Genomic DNA, 12,487 nt, shown 5'->3' with positions numbered 1-12,487 from the left:
CCTATAAGTTACTTTATGTTTTGATTGTTTAGAGTAGGATCCTAAACTCCAAAATCCATTTTTTAGTTACCTTTTTTGTTTATCAAGTAATTACCAATTGCAATTAGTGTAGGATTTCTTTCACATAGAAATTGTTTTAACCATATTGTACTATTATTCATTGATTAATACAAAGAGTCATAATTCTACCAGGTATTAGCCAATCGTAGGATTTTTCAAAATTTTCATCCACCCTCCGGTCGGCCCCTCTCCCTTAGCTCTCTAGGGTTTCTTGTATCTTCTCATTGTTTTTTCATCCCTCTCTAGCTCTAACAGCACCCACTTTGTCCAACTCATTGAAACCAATTACCTCCCATGGCTTCGTCAGATGAAGCCCTGTCTTACTGGCCTAAATCTTTGAAAATTTGTGGATAGCTCTCACCTTCTCCCTCCATCTCAAATTGCCGACCCTAAACGCAAGCCAAAGAAAACGAAACTATTCCTCAAATTCCCAATCATGACTACTATCTTTGAATTCAACAAGATCAATTGGTTATTATTTATATCACGAGTGTCATCTCTAAGTCCCTTCTTACCCTTACTATTGGGTACGACACCAAAAAGGATGTCTGAGATTGTCTTCAACAACACCCCCCAAATCTATGTTTGTCTTCAACAACACCCCCCAAATCTATGTTGTTGGCAAAGCCAATCTCCGCAAGTCTAATTTGTCACCCTTTCTAGTGGTGTTACGGCAGAAAGCGTTAGAAGGCGGATCGGGAGAGAGAGGTTAGAGATAATTACAGGGTGAGATACGGAGAGAGATGGGATCTGACTAACTTAGTCACGGAAGAGGGAGAATCAGAATCGGTGAATGGCCGGTGTTGAGGTGATGGAAGAGTCTATTTCAGGTAAGAGTAAATGGGCATATCCGTTTGTTATGTTTGTACATAGTCTGCCTAATGTGACGATTTGATTTGTCACCCTGAGATATTATATGTGACAACGAGTGAAGTTTCGTTACATTTAGAGTTTTGGTAAATTGCTTATATTTATTTCCCGCTTTTAATATCATAAATTGTCTAAAAAAATTTAAGAGACGAGTTGGTCATGACCTAAAAAAATAAAATGTCAATATGTGACGCCTACTTTAGTCATCATATATAATACTTAAAAGCGTGATGACTGGCTCGCCATGAAGATGTTGAAGAATTATTTGGCCACGAATCACATGAACGTTCAAAAATCCTCACATACTCTATTTTTATGTGACAAATTTTCGTGCATCACAAAGTGTCTCCAGCATGTCATAGTTATCGCCGATAAGCTGGCCTCTATCAACCAACATGTCTTTACAAGGAGATAGTTTTTAATACTCCCGAAAAGAACTCTTAACTCAATTCTAGTGAAGCCCTTATGATGGTGAGCCCACCTGAGCCTCTGAATAATTCCCATGGCGATGATGGTAATTTGACAAGCCGTGGTGGTGGTCGCGGCGGCTAGTGAAAAGAGTCATATTTCTACGTTGATGTTACTGCCCAGTCTGCCCCACTTCTTGTCATTTACATTTGGGTTATTATACAAGATGCAACATTTGGGTTATTATACAAAATGTTCCTAAGATTTGCATGATCAATAGAAATGATTTCTGAGATTGAAAATCAATAGAAATGGTTTCTGAGATTGTCCATCATCCATGATTTTGTTCTTTCCGTTAAAAACGATTTTGGGCAATTTTCAAAACTTTGTAACTCAATCGTTTCTTAACCAAATTCGACCCATAATATATCAAAATGAAGATAGGAAAGTGAAGAATATGATTATACCTATTTGGAAGCCCAATGGTTGCCGGAGATGACCGGAAAATAGCTTGAAGAATATGATTATACCTATTTGGAAGCCCAATGGTTGCCGGAGATGGCCGGAAAATAGCTTGAAAGGTGACTGGTCCGCAGGAAAATTGGAAAACTCGTCGGAAACTAGGTAAACTTTAAACGTTCATAAGTTCTTCAATACTCAACCAAATCGAGTGATTCAGAAACGAAAATTTGATGAGACGAAGAGAATGGTACCTTTTCGAAGGCTAACTCGCCGTGGTTTTCCAATTTTCCCGAGGACCAGCCACCTTTCAGGCTATTTTCCGGCCATCTCCGGCAATCATTGGACTTCCAAATAGGTATAATCTTATTCTACACTTTTTTATTTTCATTTTGATATATTATGGGGACGAATTTGGTTAAGAGTCGATTGAGTTACGAAGCTTTGAAAATTATTCAAAGAGTTTTTAACGGAATGACCAAAATCATGGATAGTGGACAATCTCAAGGATCATTTCTATTGATTTTCAATCTCAGGGACCATTTCTATTGATCATGCAAATCTTATGTACCATTTTGTATAATAACCCTTTACATTTTACACCACCCTATCAAAACGACATTATTTAAGTAATTATTACGATCACGATGCAGTACATATGGCTAATGTTTTGTTTCTCCTTTGTATAGTAATCATGTGGTTAAGCACGAGTGCTCATTATCCTAATATTTTATTGATAATTACCTGGACAAGGTGTTTGAGGGCAAACACATTTGATTTAGGATATTGGTATAATCCAAATTGAGTCGGGATAGGTTGAGATTTGTAAGGTGTTGGTTGGAACAGAATGTGAGGTCGAGGCCACCTAATTAGGAGCATAGCTAAGATCATGCATGCTATTGCTAATGGTTTGGTGAGTAACGTTTGGATAAAGGATTGAATTGGTTGGTCAGCACAAGAATTGAATTGGTAAACAAATAAGGATGGAAAAACGCGGGATAATGATTCAGATGTAGGATTGCAATTGTATTCTAATTTGCTTTATGATTGTATGGATGCATATGGACAAACAAGTTGGAAAAGAAAGTCTTCTGATTAAGAAGCATGATAAGGACCACATGATTTTTTATCTGAAATTAGTCAGCCTGGAAATGATTGGTGTTATCAGGGAGAGCTGCATGACGGAGCAATTCAATCTTATAAATATAAGACATCGTGCAATATGAGAAAACCCCCCTTCAACACAATAAACAATTCAAACGCTCTAAGCGAAACACTTCTCACATTTCTGAGAAAACACCTTCAGTTCAGATAAGTAAATATCACTGGAGTCGTACAAGCAAGTGATCTAGGAGCATATTCAATTCAGACAAGTGAACATCACTGCTTCTGGTTAATTGGGTACCTATTCAAGACTTGGCAGATGAAGAGTTTCCAATTCTCCTAAAGAGGTCATCCCATAGCTTTTTCGGCAAAGTGAGGTGTTACCAAGTTAACCTTGTTCGGCACAGTGAAAGCTAAGCCAGTTATTGAATTTCGCCGTGATCTAGGTAACCTTATCTTTAGGTTCTAGAACCCAAGGCAAGACATGTTCTTTCCTTGGTCGTAGTGTATAGAATTCAGCAGCGCATTCAACAGACACCACCATATCTATTCTACTCACTCGACCGAGATTGTTTGCGAGTTGAAACGCTTGTATTCACAAAAAAAAGACATAATTAGCTTATAATTACTCGATATGCCCGCCATGTAAGCATTGTAATTTCTAAGCACATAGAAGAATACAACCAATAAACTATTTTAGCATGAGAGCTACTTCTACTCAGAGACGGTCGAGCTATTCACACACTCATGCAAGTGTCAAAAATTTTCAACCAAAAAACAAACTTCCTTCTCTCATCCAATCTAGAATGAGTTTTTTTTTTTTTTTTTTTTTTTTTTTTTTAATTTCTTTGGAAGGTAAGAGATAAATTCATTTACCAACAAGAAGATTACATAAACACAGATCCAAATTCACACTTTTGTGTATTTACAAAACAAACTTTTGTGTGTCTAGAATGAGTTTAGATCTGATGCGGAACAGAAGTAATCTGTCAATGTTTCTGAAAATCAATCATATTAAATATTAGTTGAGGATATAAACTGTGCAGGTAGACGTCGCCCCTCTAATAAAATTGAAATGATAACGATGCTAATTAAATATCCAACCGATTTTTCCACTGTTGGCTGATAGTCTGTAGAAATGATTGAAATTTTAAAAAAAGTTGTCATTAGACTTGAAACTGAAAGGATACTCGTAAGTGCGCTGTTTCAGAAATGGGGATCTCTTGTTTAATTATATTTGTTGTCGTTTGATTTGCTTAATTTAATAATTAAAAAGTAAAAAGAGGGTCACCATGAAGAAAAAGTAATGGTTGTCATTTCTCGATTAGAAATTTAGAACCTGTCACATTGCAGCAGATGTATGAAAAGACGTTATCCTATCCCTTGCATTATTTCCATTATTACTTGTTATACAAAACGCAAAGATGCGGATCTCTTCCATTAAATCCACTTAATTATTTAATTAGAATCATTAAAATTTAATTAAATGATTAAAATTATTATAACTTTTAAAATGACTCTCCATTTGTAGCCGTTAGATCAAATTTCAAAGATCTGAATTGATTAATTGGATGAATTTGATGAAAGAAATCCGAAGATGATCAATTTCCATACAAAACCATGCTTGTGTGTTTGAAGCGGCTGCTGTACAACCATTTCTTTTTGTATTTCAACAACCTCCGCATGTAAGAGAAGCATAATTCACGATTTCTTGTTCACTCCAACACTATTACATTCAGTGTGATCAATAACATTGCTAATTAGTAATTACATAGTTGCCATATTTCCCCCAGAAAAAAAACTTGGGTAGACGCGTTATGTGGTTGAGTATATAGAGCAAGTCATTAAGAAATTGTCATGTCGACATTAGCAAAGAGCAATTTATAAGAAATAAATTCACAGATGTCATCGCATCTCAATTTAATATGTTATCATGTAAAAAAAAAGCTTATACATGAGAATGTGTTATTAATTGAAAAACTATGTGACAAGGAATCATTCTATACAAGTCATTCTCCAAATGCATGGGGTCTGTGAGAGAGGATAGATTTTTTTAAGGTACCTAAAAGATAAATCGGTACATCACATATTATAGTATAAATGAAGAATTTTTTTTTTTTAGTGTCCCTCTCTTATGATATGTTATATACTAAATCATGTTCTAAGTATTCTACAGTATTTCTCGTGAAAAAGAGTGGTGCCTAAAAAGTAATCTACTTTTCATACTGAATTTTTCCTTCCCAATAAAAATGAGATTTTTTTTTTCCCCTCTCTTTTTGTTACTAATTAATAACCGGAGAAATGTGTGGGTCCTGTAAAGTTACAGATAAAATAATGTGGAATCATTATTATATTATATTATAATATAATATTACATGGATTTGTATATCATCCTGATCCAAATTGTAGAGATCTTTAGGATTCTCAAATTCTAATCGTTTATCGTACATCATGTGATCATGAATTTTTTGAATTAAAATTAAACACAATAGTATCTAACGAAAACTGACGGTATAATATATAATGAACAGTCATAATATAAAGATTCTTAGAATTCCCGCAAAGAGATTCTGGAGATAATCCTCATCCTTATATTATATAACACGGATGATGGGTGGGTCTTGAAAATATTAGGTCCTTGTCCCTCTCAACTTCCATAAATTGAGCTACATCGACTTCCACTTATGACACAAAGCGAGGCCTTGCAGAGTCTAGAACCCCTTGGAGGTTGGTGGTTGGCTTGAGACTTGCAGTCCTAGAGATGAGCAAATAACCCACTGTGCTTAGCCCTAGTTTAATACATAGTTGATTTTGGAAAAAGTAGTTATAAACGTTTTTTTATGTTTGGTAAACATTCAGTTTTAGTTTTTTTTTTACAATTTTTGGTGAAAAAAAGTTAAAACACAAAGCTGCAAAACCCAGTTTTGAAAAACTAGCTTTTTTCACTTCTGTTTTATATAAAAGTTTATCAAACACTATAATACTGTTTTTTTTTCTTTTCAAAAGCACTTTTACAAAAAAATTTACCAAACACTCTGCTGCTTTATTTCATAGCTGTTTATTCTTATAGCACAGCAGAATCAATTTTTTTTCAAAGCATAACAATACCAAACCAGCTCTTACTCTATCAAGGCCTGGGTAACCGCTTCGAAGAAAAGGGCTTGATAACAATTTTTTTTTTGACAAACAATAGTGATTAGTGGGTTAAATTATTAATTATATAAGGAAAAAAAATTAGTAGAGATCGAACTTGTACTAGGAATACATACGCATAAGGGTTCGCTATTACGGTAAAGCGTCATTTACATTTGCCTTAATTTTTTTAACTATTAGTTTTTTTTTTTTTTTGCCCTATAAATAAAAGAAAAATATATGAGATAAATGAGAAAAGATGAAAGAAATGTGAAAGATATAACAAACAAAATGAAAACTAAAACTGACAACAATTTGAAAACAAATTCAAATTCGAACATTGAAGCACTCTAGCAATTCAGATACTGCTTGAAAGAAAATTCAAACACTGGAGCACTATGGAGTGATGGACTGCAATTCAGATACAATTTGAAACATGAAAACTCGAGACCCATTTACATGGGAGAGTGGGAAAGAGCTATATGACGAGTTATACTGTTGACAAATTGTAGACTGTATACTTGACTATTGATTCCATAGGGGATAATAGCAAACTGCTGCAATAGTAATAACATATCCAATTAAACTCATAGGGTGACTCTATGCATTTGTATAACTCAGGTGACCCTCTACAGTAATAACACCCCTGAAGAGTAGTAACGTATTAAGATGTAATTATAAATAAGCAAACTCTAACTGTGTGCAATAATTAGGGTAATAGAGTTATTACTATAGTTTCACTCTCAAATTTCTCAGTTGTATGGTTGAACAATACGCTTGACTGGACTACGACAGATCGCTAGTCAATTCATACTGTATTCTCTGGCATGAACTATAATAGTAACATGGCAGTATAAAGATCAAATGACAGTCAAATAATGCTCAGAGTATGAATAGTCAATCTGGATAAGCAACATCTTCAGTCTACCAAGATAACTAATGTTTTATCCTCGGAAAGTTGGGGAAGGAGAGCTACTAGCCATCAAGTCAGCTGTAAGGATATTGATTCAGTCACTGATTTATCCAGGTAGGAATAGATTTGAATTTCTTTTGTGAGCACCAACACGTACTTACAGTATGAGCTTCAAATTTGTGTTACAGTAGTGGTAGAACAATCGATGCATGTAGTCGAGAGTAAAGTTAGCAATGTTTCTTACATTTTTTAATACACCGAAACATGATAGAACTTTCTCACCTTTTGATGTAGCACCTCGGGTCCATCATGAGTGGACATTCAGCAGATCAACAGTAGTGCATTCATGTGGCAGAGAAGGTACCGCAGGGGCGACCTGAGAACACATCAAGCGCAACATATAGCGCCATATGTGATCTCAGGTCACTCCTACAGAACCCCTCTACCGCTTTGGCATATACTGCAACACTTGTTCTCTTCGACGTGGCTCTAGACTTATTTCTGTGCAACTTCCCTGCCTTACACTGTTAATATATAGCACAACTTAGAACTTAGTTGTGTACTACTTTCACTCCATTGTACTATATGAACAAAGGTGTCTTTCTAGTACAAATCTTCTTGCTTAACCATACATATAAAAGAAAACAAATTACACTATTGGATTTAAATGTACTACAATATAAATGCGGTACAGTTTGATTATTCGAAATTGCTTCGTACAAATGCAGCTTTGTACTTTCCAATTCTTTTGTGGTACATTTCATACTATGCAAACAAACCTTTGGAAAATGAGAAGAGTTATTTAGGCTTTTGAAATTTCATCCAACGGTTAAAAATTATTATAACTTTTAAAGGGTCAAAACAGGTAGGTTGTTGGATGGAATTTCAAAGGCCCGGATCATTGATCCGGTGGCCTTAATGGAAGAGATTCGGAGAGGATCTCCTCTTGGAAAGTGACCTTGCTGATTTACAGACATCTAATTCTTCTCGATTCTGATTGTTCAAAATTGATCTAGTAATCAGAGGGACAAGAATTCTCCATCTGGTACTTAAAATCCCTAGTTCTATCTCTGAATTTAAGACAGATTTGGGGTAAATAACTAGCTATCTTGTTTTTTCTTTTCACTTAAGAAAACAGTAATATCACATACATAACACAAGGTCCAAATGCAAGTTGGTGTCTCTATTGACCAAAAATTCTTTTATGCGCACGCGGATTGTTTGTGTGGATTACGTATGATACGTATTACTAGTATACTGATTACGTAGTTCCAACACATAACATATAATATCGTATCATCATTATGATGGAAATATGTTGTCAATACAGATCCCTATGCACAACCCAACTATGCTTTTCAAATGAAGCTCACCCCGTTTGGACCATAACTTGCATTTCATATGAGTTCTACAATAGGAGATGTTATGTCTATATTGACTAGTTGCTCGAAAACCTTGAGGATAACTGCGGGCAAAATTATAATTGCGAGATAAAATTTCGTGCGGATATGAGAGCTTTTAGTCATTAGCCACAATATTCAATTATTTTGAATGAGTATTTATGAATATCTTGTGGAGCCACCAAAGGCAAAGGGAAAAGCTCAAACAAGTTGAATAAAAAACCAATCTCTCAAGTATTACTCTCTCAAAGAGCAGCCTCAAAGAAAACTATCATTTCAAATCAAGTCTTTTTAGGGGCATGTTTAAATAAGGATAATAGGAATGTAAAGAATGCGAGTAATTCCTATTATGGATGAACCTTACGTTTACTTACCATGGAGAATGAAAAGATGCGAGTCCCACTCAAAATTTAGAATGTGATTCTTGAGTTCCAAAGAATCGAATACTTAAGGGAGGAGGTTGGAACGAGTAAACAATTAAAATTAGAAAACTGCCTAAGCCCCCTCCTAGGCGCTAGACTCATGATCGCTATCCGACTAGCGCTTTGAAAACGTTACTAATGGAACATACCCAAATTATGAGTATAACTCATTTGGGAGTTATTATCGTTTACTTGATCAATACTAATTCAAAGGCAAAACATGTCAAGGGTCACATATCACAATATATTTTCACTGTGATGTGACCCTTGGTTGTTCATAAATGTGATAAGCTACAATTTTTTTTTTTTTGTCAAATGATAGATTTTGTTAGATTATATGTTAGATTAGCTACAACGGGGTTTGAACCTACGCCGTCATACAAGGACTGAACACCTTTTTACCACTATGATAAAAAAATCACTTCCTGATGAGCTACATACAAAAATTGGATTTTGATAAATTTATATATTCAAAGCCTGTTGTGGTTGCTTTAGAGCAGCTCCAACATGTGCTGGAGCCCGAGGGACAGGTGAGTGAACCGAGCTATAGAGCTCGAGTAATCAAGTCCAGCGTGTGCTGGCAAGGGAGCTCGAGCAGGGCCGAGCGAGAGGCCGGTGGAGAGTTGCCAGCCCGAGAGTTTGGAGTAGGTTTGATGCTAGGCTGATGTCGCCCTGACGTCAGCCACGTTTTTTCTTCTGTTTTGCCTCGGCGTTCACGGAGAAACCAGAGAAACCGGAGGTCTCGTTGCGAGCATTGTGCTTCAGAGGCAAGTAAAGAACCGGAGAGATCTGAGGTCGCTTCCGGCGAGGGAGCACTGACCGGAGCTTCTTCCTCGCCTCCAGGTACGGCGCTGCTTGGAGGTTTTGCATCGCTCGGATTGGTTTGCACTTCATTTTTTTCGAATTAGTTTTGAAATTAGAATTTGTGAATTTGCAGAGATTGTGTGTGTGTGTGTGTGTGAGGGAGTGGAGAGGTGCACGGGAAATTCCAAATAATTGCAAAAAATATTATTATTTTAATTAACTGTTGTCAAGGCTAGTCAAGTGTAGGGGTGGAGATGCAAAAGGTAATTACTGTTCATTAAGGACAATTACTGTTCACTAGGTAGATTAAATAGTGGATAGCCCGGGAGGGCCTTTCCCACGGTTGAACTGCTCTTACATATACAAATATAACTCATATTCTCTTCGACAGGATATCTGCATATGCACACTATTCTAGTATGAATTGTCTATATTGGTTAATTTAAGCATATATTCGCTTCAGCAACATCCAAGTGATAAATATGCATCTAAAGCAACCTTCTCAATGTTCGGCTATTTCTTTATGTTTCTGCATTGTATTTCCACGTATTACCATGAGTGTGTCCTGGACGAACTACTATTTAGACCAATCAATACATCAAATTTATGATATTTGGCGTTTCATAACCATCCATTATCTATAACATCATGGAGGTGACTCAACCTCTATATCTCTAATATTATCATGATCCAGCGACATCCTTAAAATCTCACAAATCAAACAAAAACAAAAGTATTGGTGTAAATTAACTATCTAACCGACATAATATATTATTGAAGTGTTGAGAAAAAATACTTTAGAATAATGTTCAGATAATTACGTAATGGAATTACCGGCAAATTTTGCAGATATTGAAGTTATTTTTCAATGCCCAATCCTGCTTCGTAAGTTTGCAAAAATAAATAAATAAATAGCCACCCAATTAAATTGTCGGTTTTTACATGCAATGAAATTCAAAATTACAATAATCAGCAAGGATAATAGATAAAATTATCATTTTTTTTCAATTTAATAAAGGAATTGTTATTGGCACTCCAAAACCTTATTGTGCACTCCAAACTTTCTCTAACTATTAGAAAGAAAAATACATTTATGACGAGTATATAATGAAATTTTTGGAATGCTGATAACAGTTTCCTTTAATAAAACATATTTATTAATACTTGGAATAGCTTCAACCATGTGACGATTCTTGGATGCGTCATAAATATATTTCTATTAAATACCTGGAAGAGGTTCAAATACATATAGTCATAAGTTGAGGTCATTTCCAATTGTGATTGTATTGAATCCGTATTTGCAATTAAGACCAAATCATGATTTCCATGAAATCAATTGAGAACTTGGCAGTTGCATTGCCATTGCTCTAGTACTTTGCATTGTGTGTTATCTACTCCTACAAAGAAAAAAAAAAAAAAAGAAGTTGGTATATATTTTCTTTAAAATGTTAGGCAGGATTAATATACACATCTTTAACAATATATAGATCCCCTAATTAAATTGTGTTTTACTCAACTTTTATAGTATTAATGTAAATAGGCAAAAACATAACAAACATTCATAACCAATTACTCAATTTCATGAAACCTTGTCGACGTATCCATGTATCTTGTTTCCCCATAAGGACCTCCTCATGAAAATGGAAATGTCGTATAAAAGGGAGTCATCTTATAGCAAAGGAGACGACGATTATTAACTATGAAGTTATAACAGAAATTTTGAAACACTTTGTGGAACTTAGGATCAGAGTAAAATGTTTCAGCTTTTGTTGAACCATGCTATGCTCATTTTTCCGTGGGTGTACGTGCAACAGAGTTTAATGCTAGGGATATCAAATTCTTAAACCAAATTATATGAACCAAATGATGCGGTAGTGAGTGATTTAATTATTACTTAAGTGTTGCTTAGCATGCGTATTTTCTATTGGTGACATGTCATTTAGTTTGCAAATTTGACTTAAAAATTTATTCTCCTAGCACTATCCAAAATAAAATATTCAAAAGAAAAATATCATTCTTCAACAACTAGACTAAAGGATATAAAAAAAAAAAAACAACTAGACTAAAGGAGGCAACAAAATTATTATCATAGCAGCTATATAGGTTTTAGAACATTTAATTAGGAAATGGAAGTAAGTGGCCCTTTACCACAGTGATGGAAATGAGTCAAGCTCTTACATGACTGCGTGAATTCAAACTTCGTCGATAACTAATCTAACAAAATTAACCGTTTAACCAAAAAGAAAGAAAGAAAAGGAAATGGAAACCCCTACTGGGCCCAGACCCATTACAAAGTCAAGAAATAGTAATTTGGGCTTATTATTTTGGGCTAAGAAGGTTGGTCCCAACGGTAAAAAGCTAAATTTCTTTGTCGCATATTACAAAGATAATGATTTCAACACGAGTAGTGTTATCTACATACATTTTTTTACTTTTTACGTATCTCTTGCTTTCGGCAGTTGGATTGAATAAATTAAAAAATATAAATAACAAAAAATTTACAAAAATATGTGATGTGTGAATAGCTACATCATTTTCGCATAAGATGGTACCTTCGTTTCATGACTCTATTCCACCCCAATGAAACAAAAAGAAAAGGCCAAAAGAAAATTAAATTATACACAACAAGAATAATCTGTCTACATCTGCTCTTTGTATACAAAGCGTTCAAATCTTTTGCACTTAAAATTCTTTGTGACCTTTTTGTGTCTTATCTATTTGAGCACTATATGTCATTTTGACTTAATTTATCTTTAGTTTTTAATTTTTTTATCAAAAAGATAAGTTGAAGAGTTAAAATTGTTAATTGGAATTTAAATGAATGACCAAGAGTCAAACAAATAAGATAAATCACAAAAAATTTGAGTGCAAAAAATTTAATCTCGTATGCAAAATAATATATCCGCATAGGAATC

At 34.7% G+C, this 12,487-nt stretch overlaps 1 long non-coding RNA gene across 1 annotated transcript; it reads right to left on the bottom strand.

Moving 5' to 3' along the window:
* Positions 1-2,976: 2,976 nt before the first annotated feature.
* Positions 2,977-7,538, bottom strand: LOC148694609 (uncharacterized). Its single transcript, XR_015965774.1, has 2 exons — positions 7,014-7,538; positions 2,977-6,982 (listed from the first exon to the last, which is right to left on the bottom strand). It is a non-coding gene; the product is annotated as an uncharacterized LOC148694609 (long non-coding RNA).
* Positions 7,539-12,487: the final 4,949 nt, after the last annotated feature.

This window comes from Pyrus communis, chromosome 8, assembly GCF_041283825.1.
Source record: "Pyrus communis isolate YQ-2024b chromosome 8, ASM4128382v1, whole genome shotgun sequence".
Lineage (NCBI taxonomy): Eukaryota > Viridiplantae > Streptophyta > Magnoliopsida > Rosales > Rosaceae > Pyrus > Pyrus communis.
Note: the sequence above shows the minus strand (reverse complement) of the source record. Positions and strands in the feature narration are given on the sequence as shown.